The following is a 12,471-nucleotide window of genomic DNA, read 5'->3' as shown; positions in this document are numbered from 1 at the left end:
GTCAGTTTAACACTGGTATTGGGAGAGCTTCTGGAAACAACTATTGTGATAAAACTGATAATCACATGGATAAAGGTGGGTTGGTTAAAAAATGTCAAGGGGAAAATTGTGTAAAACTATCTTGCTGAAGTGTTCTGATGACTTAACAGAAAGGGTCGATCAGGGCAATGTTACTGATGTGATTAACATGGATTTCCAGAAGATAGCATACAACAAATTGTGTGGAAGATTATAAGTCGTGGTACAAGAGGCACGGGCAACATGGATACGACATTAACTGAGTGATAGGAAAGAGAGAGTCAATGGTCAGTGGATATATTTCTGGCTGGAGGAAGATTTGGATTGGAGTTCCCAATGGGTCAATATTGGGACCGGCATGTTCCAGTAAGGAGAAAGGATAAGGATAGCAAGGTAAGGGAACCTTGGATAAAGAGGGAGGTTGTGAATTTACTCACAAATGAAAAAAGCAAATGGAAGGTTTAGGAAGTTAAAATTGGGCAAGGCCTGTAAAGAATATAAAGAAAGCAGGAAAGAATTCAAGCAGGGAATTAGTAGAGCAAGAAGGGACCATGAAATTGACAATAGGTTTAAAGAGAATTCCAAGGCATTCTTGGCATACATTAAAAAATAAAAACAAGAGGATAATAAGGGAGAAGGTAGGACCATTTGAGAATAAAGGAGGAACTTGTGTTTGGAGGCTTGTGAAATCCTAAATGAATACTTTGTGTCAGTATTGATCTGGAAGAAGGATTTAGAAGATAGTGAGATTAGTGTGCAGCATGCTAATATGCAAGGGCATTTTGAGATCAAGAAAGAAGTGATATTGGGTTTTTTGAAGAGCACTAAGTTTGATAAGTCGCAAGGGCTTGATGCTATCTATGCCAGGTTTTTGAGTGAGGCAGGAGAGGAGATTACTGGGACCTTGACCACAACATTTGTATCTTCACTAGCCACTGGAGGTACCGGAAGACTGGCAAGCAGCTAATGTTGTTCCTCTGTTCAAGACTGCAATTAGGGATAATCCAGAAAGTTATAAACTGGTGAGTCCTTCATCAGTCGTTAGGAATCGATTGACAGAATTTTCTGGGATCAGATTTAAGCACATTTGGAAAATCACTACCTAATTAGGGGCAGTGAGCATGGCTTTGTGTAGGGCAGGTCATGTCAAACTAACTTGGTTGAATTGTTTGAGGAGGTGATCGATGAGAGTAGAGCGGATGGATATTGTCTCCATGGATTTTAGTAAGGCTTTTGACAAGGTCCCTCATGGTAGGCTCATCCAGAAGAGTATAATGCATGGGATCCATGGTAACTTGGCCGCATGGATTCAGAATTGGTTTACCCATAGAAGGCAGAGAGTAGTTGTGGAAGGGTGTTCTTCTGGCTGGAGAACGGTGATTAGTGGTGTTCTGCAGGGAATCATACTGGGACCTCTACTGTTTGTAACAGATATAAATGACTTGGATGAAGTTGTAGATGGATGGGTTAGTAAGTTTGAAGATGATGCAAAGATCAGTAGAGTTGTGGATATTGTAGAAGATTGTGAGAGGATGCAGTGGCATATAGATCAGTTGCAGATATGGGTGGAGAAATGGCAGATGGCGTTTAATCCATCTAAGTGTGAGGTGCTACTCTTTAGGAGATCAAAGGTTAAGGAAAAGTATACAGTTAAGGGCAGAACCCTCAACATATCGATGTTCAGCGGGATGTTAGGGTTCAAGTTTGTCGCTTCCTGAAAGTGGCCACACATGTAGGTAGGGTATTAAGAAAGTGTGTATCATACTTCCAGTATTGGTCAGGACATTGAGTCCAAGAGTCAGGATGTCATGTTGCAGCTTTATATTATGTTGGTTAAGCCATACTTAGAATATTGCATTCGGTTCGAAGTTAAAAATCACACAACACCAGGTTATAGTCCAACAGTTTATTTAGAAGCACTAGCATTCGCAGCACTTTCGATGGTCGTGGAATATAAGATCGTAAGACACAGAATTTAGAGCAAAAGTTTACAGTGTGATGTAACTGAAATGATATGTTGAAAGAAACCGATGTCTTATAATCTTATACTCCACAACCACCTGATGAAGGAGCAGCACTCTGAAAGCTAGTGCTTCCAAATAAACCTCTTCGAATATAACCTGGTGTTGTCTGATTTTTAACTTTCTCTTCCATCATTGTATAATTTGCTCTAGAAATAGACTTGCCTTACCTATGAGATAGTATGCTTTCTCGCATGACTCATGAACTGCCTTGTCTGGAGACTGTCGCTAAACAGCATGTGAATACAGAGAACAATGTACCATTAATACCCACTCTTGGCAAGGTCTCAACTCTGCTGCATGCAAGAGTAAGTCGGCCATCTAGTGGCGAATTTGTGGTACTGAGTCTAGTTAAGCAAATTGTCGTTGGGCCATTTATAAATCCCCACTGAATTGGAGCTTTTCGACGTAGTCGCGATCCATTTGTTTTATGGACTGGCTGCTACCCATGACATATTATGAGATGTAGTAGGCTCGGTCAGTTCCCAAGGTGTGCATCTGAGATTTTTTTCAACAGCGTCCAATGAAGGGAAGCATGCCATACGCCTTCTTGATCACTCGGTCGACCTGTATTGCCACCTTCAGGGCCTGAATACTCTGTACGTCAATTTTCCCAAGGGCATTTCCATTTACCATGTAGTTCGCTCTTCAATTGGATCTTCCAAAATGCATCATCTCACATTTGCCCGGATTGAACTACATCTGCCATTTCTCTGCCCAACTCTTCAATCTGTTTATATTCTGCTGCATTTTCTGATAGTCCCCTTCATCATCTGCTAACCCACCAATCTCCGTGTCATCTGCAAATCAGATCACCTATACATCACTCCAGATCATTGATGTATATAACAAACAACAGTGGTCTCAACATGGATTCCTGTGGAACATCACTGGTCACAGTTCTCCATTTTGAGAAACTCCCTTCACTGCTACTCTCTGTCTCCTGTTGCCCAGCCAGATCTCCATCCATCTAACTAATACACCCTGGAGCTCCAGTAACTTTACTTTCTCCATCAGCCTACCATGGGGAACCTTATCAAATGCCTTACTGAAGTCCATGAGTATGACATCTACAGCCCTTCCCTCATCAATCAACTTTGTCACTTTATTTTTAGATTAGATTAGATTTCTCAAAGAATTGTCTTCAGTTTAAAAAAAAAGCCAAGCATTAAAATCCCTGTTACTCTTTTTTTCATCAATGCTTCCAATGGAAGTATTTCAAAATACAAACTATATTGCACCACTGTTACTTTAACTTGAAGTAGTTAAAACTCTCTTTGCTCAAAGTTTTTTGAAAAGGAAAGAGCATTTGGAAAGGCCTTGGACATAAAGATGCAGGTTAGATGGAGATCTAAATGAAGACAGAATATACTCAAAGTGAATTTCACTTCTGGTGAGAATCCAGAAGTCACTCAGGAAGGGCACTGTAAAACATCATTTTTTTCTCCCAATGTCTGCACAGTCAGTTGCTCAAAACAGAAGAGAACTTTGAGATGATATTGTAAAATCAGGCAGTCAGTGGAAGCGCTGCTGACATTGATGTGTCTGGAAAATTCTAAACTAAAAGCAGCAAAACCATTAATCTATTTGAAAAGTTTTCAGTACAGGACATTTTTACATCATCTAGGAGAAAGTGAGGACTGCAGATGCTGGAGATCAGAGCTGAAAATGTGTTACTGGAAAAGCGCAGCAGGTCAAGCAGCATCCAAGGAGCAGGAGAATCGACCTTTCGGGCATGAGCCCTTCTTCAGGAATTAAGAAGGGCTTATGCCCGAAAGGTCGATTCTCCTGCTCCTTGGATGTTGCCTGATCTGCTGCGCTTTTCCAGCAGCACATTTTCAGCATTTTTACATCATCCTCAGCTGCAAAATGCAGTCCAATTACTGAGCATGGGGAGAAGGCAGAAAGGTTTCATATTTAGTATGATTTTTATTGCTTTTGTAAGATGTTTCAGACAAGCTGACCAACCAATTTAGTTTTAAAACCTGTTGTGTCTTATGAAAAGTTGTCGGAGTTGTAAGATGTTTACCTGTTTTAAGGATGTTCCCAGAACCGCTCCAATTATCATGCTCTGCTCCCAAGGCAAAACGTTTACTTCCCTCTACAGGAACTAAAAAGCACATCTACAGACTGAGTTATAACATAGATTAGACAATCAATCCAAAATTGCACCTGATAAATCCATAATTTGAAGGTCTCTTATGGTAAAGTCCGTGTGTCTTGTCAAGGAGGTCTGGGATCAAATCCTACCTGCTCCAGAGATGTATAATAATTTTGAACATAGAACATATCTACAAACAATGCACCTGAAATGGAGCTCCATTTGTGTTGAGAGGTTATGGATACATGATTTTCCAGCAATCTTGTTTTTAACTTGCAGTTTAGCAACAGGGCCAACACTAACAAGGCTTGTCATTCACTTCCATTGAGACAGTGCTGGTGAGTTGCCGACTTGAACAACAGGTCTCTCCAGTGAAAATGCATCTATACTGATGTTAGGTAGAGAATTCCATGACTTTGATTCAGTGACAATGCAGGAATACCAATCTAGTTCCAAATTAGGGTAGGGCATGAATGTGAATGCATCTGTCAAGTTAGTCTTTTTCAATGATGGAGATTCCAAAATTGGAAGTAACAGCTTGACAAGTGGCTCCAGGATACAGTAAGGACAGGAGCTGCACATGGTGCTTAACATTGCACGGTTATCAGCAAATATTCTCACCTCTGACATTATGAAGGAGCGAATAGATGCAAAGATAAAGCAAAAGATTTTCTCCCGATTTTTGAAAACTCATTGGTTAAGTCCCAGTTAGAGAACTCTGCTCAACACTGGGTAACATAATATAGGACAAATGGCAACGCACAAAAAGGGGTATCACTGAAATGGTATTGAGGATAAAGGATGATAGCAAGAATAGTTGGAACCAAGAGAAGCTGCGAATATTCTTCTTACAGCAGAGTAGGTGAAGGGAAGATTTGATAGAAACTATTTATCGAAAAAAGAAACAGGCTCCACTGACAGCAGGATGAGTGGCCAGTGGATGTACTTGATGGAGGAATGATAGTTGATAAAAGGTGGTTTGGTTTCACATGGGACTTCCCTCCAAGTGTCCCTCTTCTCCATCTCCATTTATCTTTTCCCCAGGCAGAATTCAGCCCCATTCCTTATTCTCCCCCGTTCACCAATCCTTCCATTTCTCCAGCTTCCTATAGTTCCTTGACCTCCACATCTCCCCCAGTCTCCCTCAAGCCCTCCAACTTCCCCTTTGCTCCACTCTCAGTGAATGGAAGTTGGTTTCCCTTGCTCTGTGACTGCACGGATAGAACGTGCAAAAGCAGATAAGTTAGGAATACCATGCAAGCAACAAGAGGAATTGCTTACCTATGTAGGGTCTATCATCAATCTGGCCGACCAAGGTGTTAGGCCTACAGTGGAAGTGGCACAGGCCACATTCCCAAAATTGTCTAATGCAATAGCACATGGTCATTATGTTAGCCAAAAATGAAGCTTAAGAAATTGGAAATCATATATAAAGTATCAGTGTACAGTCCTTCAACACTAAACTACTTTAACCAATTAAGCACAGCAACTAGGTTAAAATGACCTCTACTTGTCCACTTGAACTGAAGCAAGTGTTAATGCTCCAATAATGACATAATATTGTTCGCAGATAGTCAAACTTCGGGACATAAAGTTAGTGCATGGTGTACTGAAGTTATGCTCACGTTCCTGCACAGCCTTAGTCACAAAGATAAAATCTTTTATGAGTGATGGCAGAAATTGAACTCCCTTCCCACTCTGACAAGGTCATGCAGGTCCTGGGCCTCCTCCACCACCACTCCCTCACCCCCCGACGCCTGGAGGAAGAATGCCTCATCTTTCGTCTCGGAACACTTCAATCCCAGGGCATCAATGTGGGCTTCACCATTTCCTCATTTCCCCACCCCCACCTTCCCCCAGTTCCAACCTTCCAGCTCAGCACCTTCCTCATGACCTGCTCCACCTGCCAATCTTCCTTCCTGTCTTTCCACTCCACCCTCCTCTCTGACCTATTGCACACTTAGTTACCTTCTCCCCATCCCCACACCCCTCCCATTTATCTCTCCACTCCGGAGGCTCCCAGCCTCATTCCTGATGAAGGGCTCCTCAGATTTTCCTGCTCCTCAGATGTTGCATGACCTGCTGTGCTTTTTCAGCATCACTCTGATCTCCAGCATCTGCAGTCCTCACTTTCACCTAAAACTTTAACATAGCAGAAGGAAACTGCTGGTTACTGCAAGTATAAGTGATTAACTCTGATATCACATGCCCGGTGACCGTGTTCTGAGGATCTGTGTACAATGTGATAAACACTATTGCGAATGTGACTATTTTAGGCAAATGGAGGGTGAATGAATAACATCCAAGTGTAAAAGTAGCTCTGGCCATAACGCAGGCTCGTGCTTCTTTCTACATTTTGGCTCAGATTCTGCAGATATCAGAATTAGAATTCAGAAAATCCTGCTCAACTCCAGCTCCACATCTAACACTACAGTAAAACAGGGAAGGTAACAGGCAACTTGATTCAAACAAGTACCATATTGTAAGGAATGCTAATTATATCAAATGAGCCCACACTAAAACCCCATAACCATAATGATACTGAGGCCAATAAAAATCATTGTACAGGATTCTGTAAGAGGTATAGTTTAATGAACAAAATAAGATAGAATTAAATACACTTCCATTTGCAAATCCACCGGGGTGCAAGCTGCTTGGAGGTTTCGCTGCCATCGATCCCCTAAACGTTCTGTAATCAAAGCCTCCATTGGGACTTCGGGAAACCCCAGTGTTTCAGCAAATCGTGATGCCGCTCGGTCACTCAGCATCATATGATTGGTCTGGAACAGCAGCAGCTTCCAATCGGCATTTAATTAAACAAATCACAACATATCACCAACAAAAACAGAATTTGCTGGAAGACTTTAGCAAGTCTGGGCGGCACGGTGGCACAGTGGTTAGCACTGTTGCCTCACAGTGCCAGAGACCCAGGTTCAATTCCCACCTAAGGTGAGTGTCTATGTGAAGTTTGCACATTCTCCCAGATTCCCCATGGGAGACTGATTAGCAAGGTTAGATCTCATGAAATACAGGAAGAACTAGCCATTTGGATACAGAACTGGCTCAAAGGTAGAAGAGTGGTGGTGGAGGGTTGTTTTTCAGACTGGAGGCTTGTGACCACTGGAGTGCCACAAGGATCCTCTACTACTTGTCATTTACATAAATGATTTGGATGTGAGCATAAGAGGTACAGTTAGTAAGTCTGCAACTGACACCAAAATTGGAGGTGCAGTGGACAGCGAAGAGGGTTACCTCAGATTATAACAGGATCTGGACCAGATGGGCTAATGAGCTGAGAAGTGGCAGATGGAATTTAATTCAGACAAATGTGAGGTGCTACATTTTGGGAAAGCAAAATCTTAGCAGGACTTATATTCTTAATGGTAAGGTCCCAGGGAGTGTTGCTGAACAAAGAGACCTTGGAGTGCAGTCTCAGGTAGATAGGATAGTGAAGAAGGCGTTTGGTATGCTGTCCTTTATTGGTCAGAGTATTGAGTACAGGAGTTTGGAGGTCATGTTGCAGCTGTGCAGGACATTGATTAGGCCACTGTTGGAATGTTGTATGCAATTCTAGTCTCCTTCCTATTGGAAAGATGTTGTGAAACTTGAAAGGGTTAAGAAAAGGTTTACAAGGATGTTGCCTGGGTTGGAGGATTTGAACTATATGGAGAGACTGAACAGGGTCGGGCTGTTTTCCTTGGAGTGTCAGAGGCTGAGGGGTGACCTTATGGAGGTTTACAAAATTATGAAGGGCATGGATAAGGTAAATAGGCAAAGTCTTTTCCCTGGGGTTGGGGAGTCCAGAACTGGAGGGCTTAGGTTTAGGATGAGAGGGGAAAGATATAAAAGAGACCTAAGGGGCAACTTTTTCACGCAGAGGGTGGCACGTGTATGGAATGAGCTGCCAGAGGTAGTGGTGGAGGATAGTACAATTGCAACATTTAAGAGGCATTTGGATGGGTATATGAATTGGAAGGGTTTGGAGGGATATGGGCCGGGTGCTGGCAGATGGGACTAGATTGGGTTGGGATATCTGCTCGGCATGGACGGGTTGGACTGCAGGGTCTGTTTCCATGCTGTACATCTCTATGACCCTATGACTCTATGACATGAGTGAGGTCACATTTGGAATACTGTATGCAGTTCTAGTCGCTCTACTATAGAAATTAATTATTAAACTAGAAAGAGGGCAGAAAGGATTTACTAGGACTGGAAGGTTTGAGCTACAAGAAGAGATGAGATAGGATGGGACATTTTTCCCTGGAGTGTAGGAGATTCAGGGGTGACCTTATACAGAACTATAAAATCAGGAGAGGCATAGATAAGGTAGGTAGCCAGAAGCTTTTCCCCAAGGGAGTCTAAAACTCTGGGGCACATGTTTAAGGTGAGAGGGGAGAGATACAAAAGGGTATAGAGAGGCAGTTTTCTTCACACTGAGGATGGTGAGTGTCTGGAATGGGCTGCCAGAGGTGGTGGAAGTGAGTGCAATTTCATCATTTAAGAAACATTTAGACAGGTGTATGGATGGGTTCGATACAGGGAGTACATGGACCAAACACAGGCAAAAGGGACTAGTTTAACGTTGAAAACTGGACAGCATGGGCATGTTGGCTGAAAGGCCGTTTCTATGATGGTGATCTCTCGGACCCTTTTATAAAAGCTTCACAGTCACAGCTCCATCTCCCTGTGCTCGACGGTGAATACCACCCAAACACCAACACTCACCAGCTGCTACTGAAAGTTTCTACTGAATACGCCACATCATTCCCATTCTATTTCAGAATTCCAGGAATTGTTTTTCTTGAGCCAATGTAATATCTCATGTGTTTCACTTGATGGAGGTGAGAGAAATACACCTCTCAGTAATATCAAGTCCAAATAGTTGGCAATTTCTTGATCCTTTGATCACACAAATACTCGGACACCAGCCCTGCATTCTCTCAGTGATCGGAGCTGCTTCTTTCCATCTGAACTGAACTGATTCCTCCATAATCTAAGAAAGAAATTAATGATTAATAACCAACCAATTCATAAAGTTAAAATGACATAATTTTCCAATTGAAACACACATTTTGAAATCAAACTGTGAGCAGCTACACAGTAACAAATTGGTCTAAGTGGTGGGGGAGAGAGAATCTAATGAGCTGCTGCACACACAGACAGTGCTGTAAGAAACTAAGGTGTTGATATTTGGGGAATGATGTAAATTGAGGGTGTAGCTGGACTGGAGGAAATCGCATTGGACTTGTAATGCAGTGACCTAGAGTATAAATACCAGCAACTGGCTGAATTTTATCTCAAATAATTAATCCATCTGGAATTGAAAGTTAGTTTCATAGTCACCATTGCAGAACCATTCCAGTGATTGCTGTGAATACACATCTGCATCACTCATGTCCATCAGCAAAGGGAATCTGGGAATCTTACCTAGTCTGGCCCAGAGGTATTTTCAGAAGACATTAAATAGTTCTGACAGATAAAGATTGGTTAAAGATGTATGTTTCAGATATGAATATGGAATGAAAATGGGATGGATATCTGGTTTAAACTTTGGCACTAAAATTTACAACACACATAATTAACACGGTAATGACTCCTTCCTAATGACTGGTATCAAGATGGATATGGGCAAGGATTTTTATTCTGCTGATTTTTCATCACTTCACACTGAAATGTTAATTGCACTTTGAACACCACCTCAAAGACATGCTTCAAATGGCAAGGACAGAGAACAGATTCCGACTGGGGAACATCAGATTCTCAGGAGCAACACAAGGGACTAAGTTCGTTATATCATGAGGACATTGTCAACCAGACTAGACCTGAAATTCGCGCAAAGGGAACCAATAAGAGATAATAACTTGTTTCAACTTAATGAGATGGGAACGTGGAGGCCATGGGGCTCAGCAGGAGAAAGAGCATCCACCAGAGGGTGGTAGTGAGAAATGACTGAGGAAAATTCTGGGAGTTGAATCACAAGAACAGGGAAGGAGATTGCTGAGTATTCAGTGTCAAAGAACAGCTGGATTAACCCCTGGAAAGGGAGGGGGAACAGCAGTGTGTCTGATTCAGGTGGGAACTAACAATCAACAACTTTAAGGCAGAACAAAGAGTGTCTTTCAGCAAGGTGACGGTCCACCAGGAGCAGTTGATGTTTGGCTCGTTGTGCGTCCTGGGGAACAGACTGTAGAGTACAGAGTCTTGCGTCATGGAGCTGCTCAGGACGAACCTTGACCAAGGCCACTGCATCTTTCTCCAGATTTCCTTTGCAAAGACAAATTCCCGAAGATGTGTGACAGTCTCTCTCCGCCCGACAACCCCTTAGAGAGTAGTATGCTGAGGCGAAGAGAGTCCGGGTGTGAGAGAGAGAGACAGAAAAAGAGAAGAGGATTCAACGACAGAAGCAGGGCTGTCTAGTTGCCTACATGCAGTGCCTTGGTGAGACTACACCTGAAGTCATGTGTGCAGTTTTTGTCCCTTATCCAATGAAGGACATTCATGCATAGAAGGAATATAATAAAGATTTCCCAGACTGACTCGTGGGATAGCAGGACTGATGAATGAAGATAGACTGGATCAGTTAGGACTATTTTCACTGTAGGTTAGAATAATATGGGTCATCTTTTAGAAACCTACAAAATAGGAAAGGTCAGGGTAAACACAGGAAGGATATTCCCAAGGTCCAGAACAAGGGGTCAATGTCTAAGGATCTCGGGTAGGCTATTTCGAACTGAGATGAGGATAAATTTCTTCACTCAGGTTGAGGTGAGTCTGTGAAATTCCCTGTCAGAGAGAGTGTTTGTTGGCTAAAACACTGAATGGTTGGAAAGAAAAAGTTAAATATTGTTCTCAAAAAGAACAGAAATTTCTGGTGAAACTTAGCAGGTTTACAGAGATAGAAACAGAGTCAGCTGTGAAGAAGGATCACTGGACTCGAAACATTTACTTTCTCTCCACAGATGCTGTCAGGCGTGTTGAGTTTCTTAAGCAATTTTGGCTTTTGTTTCAGGTTTCTACTACCTGTATTTCTTTGCTTTAGTACGCCATGTTGTGGCTGTGCAGGCCATTGCTTTGGCCACTTTTGAAATGCTGCATGCAGCTCTGGGCTTCTTGCTATAGGAAGGATGTTGTGGAAGTTGAAGTGGTTCAGAAAGGATTTACAAGGATATCGTTGGGGTTGGAGGGTTTGACCTAGAAGGAGAGGCTGAATAGGTTGGGGCATGGGAGGCTGAGGGGTGTCTTTATATCAAGGTTTATAAAACCATATTAGGGGCATGGGTAGGGCAAATAGACAAGGGTTGGGGGAGACCAAAACTAGGGTGCATAGGGTTAAGTTGGGGGCAAGATTTAAAAGGGACCTAAGGGGCAATGTTTTCACACAGAGGGATGGTACGAGATTGGAGTGAGCTGCCAGAGGAAGTGGTGGAGGCTGGGACAATTACAGCATGTAAAAGGCATCTGGATGGGTTTATGAATGCGAAGGGTTGAGGGGGATTAGGGCCAAATGCTATCAAATAAAGTCTGTGATGATGCTGCTCCTTTAACAAGGTTCTGTTGTACTTGGTTTTCTTCCCCTCCAGAGAGATCGTAAAAGACCCAGGTTTCGAAGGGTTTTAGGGCCAGTTTGATTATAGCTACAGATACTGCCTCCATCAAAAAGTTTTAGTTTTGAAAGACATTTGTGCAATGAAAGGGGAATGGTCACTTTCCCCAGCTCAGCTTTTCTCTGGTTTGATTTGGTTTTTGGAAGTCTGGCTATTCACTGAAAGCAGACAGGTAGTGTTTTGAGGCTGCAGATCCAAGAAACAGTTACGTGAAAGAAGCAGGTTCGTGCTGATCCTCTCTATCTGACATCTCTCCTGTAAGACCCTGTTTGATGTTACCTTTTGCGCCACGAGGTGTTTATGGGGATTATTGCAAGGATAGGGAACAGCAGGTAAAGTCTGTTTGGTTTTTGGATAGGTGAGGTTATTCTGCATTCGGTTTTCTTTTGCTTCTATTTCATTGGGTAATCTTGTAAATAAATTTGGTTTTGTTTAAAACGAAGTGGTTTGACCAACTGCACCTCTCCTGGAATATCCACTTTACACCTTCTTAAAACAATGAGCAAAGTTAGGGTCTGGGCTACTTTCTTGAAATGTTTTGAGGGGGTCTGGCCTGGTCCATAACAAGTCAGAGACATGTACATCACAGAAACAGATCCTGAGGTCCAACTCGTCCATGCTGACCAGATATCCTAACCCAATCTAAAAATCATTCAACACCAGGTTATAGTCCAATAGGTTTAATGGGAAGCACTAACTTTCGGAGCACTGCTCCTTCATCAGGTGG

Source organism: Hemiscyllium ocellatum, assembly GCF_020745735.1.
Source record: "Hemiscyllium ocellatum isolate sHemOce1 chromosome 15 unlocalized genomic scaffold, sHemOce1.pat.X.cur. SUPER_15_unloc_24, whole genome shotgun sequence".
Classification (NCBI taxonomy): domain Eukaryota; kingdom Metazoa; phylum Chordata; class Chondrichthyes; order Orectolobiformes; family Hemiscylliidae; genus Hemiscyllium; species Hemiscyllium ocellatum.
The sequence above is the reverse complement of the archived record's forward strand: the minus strand, read 5'-3'. Positions refer to the sequence as shown.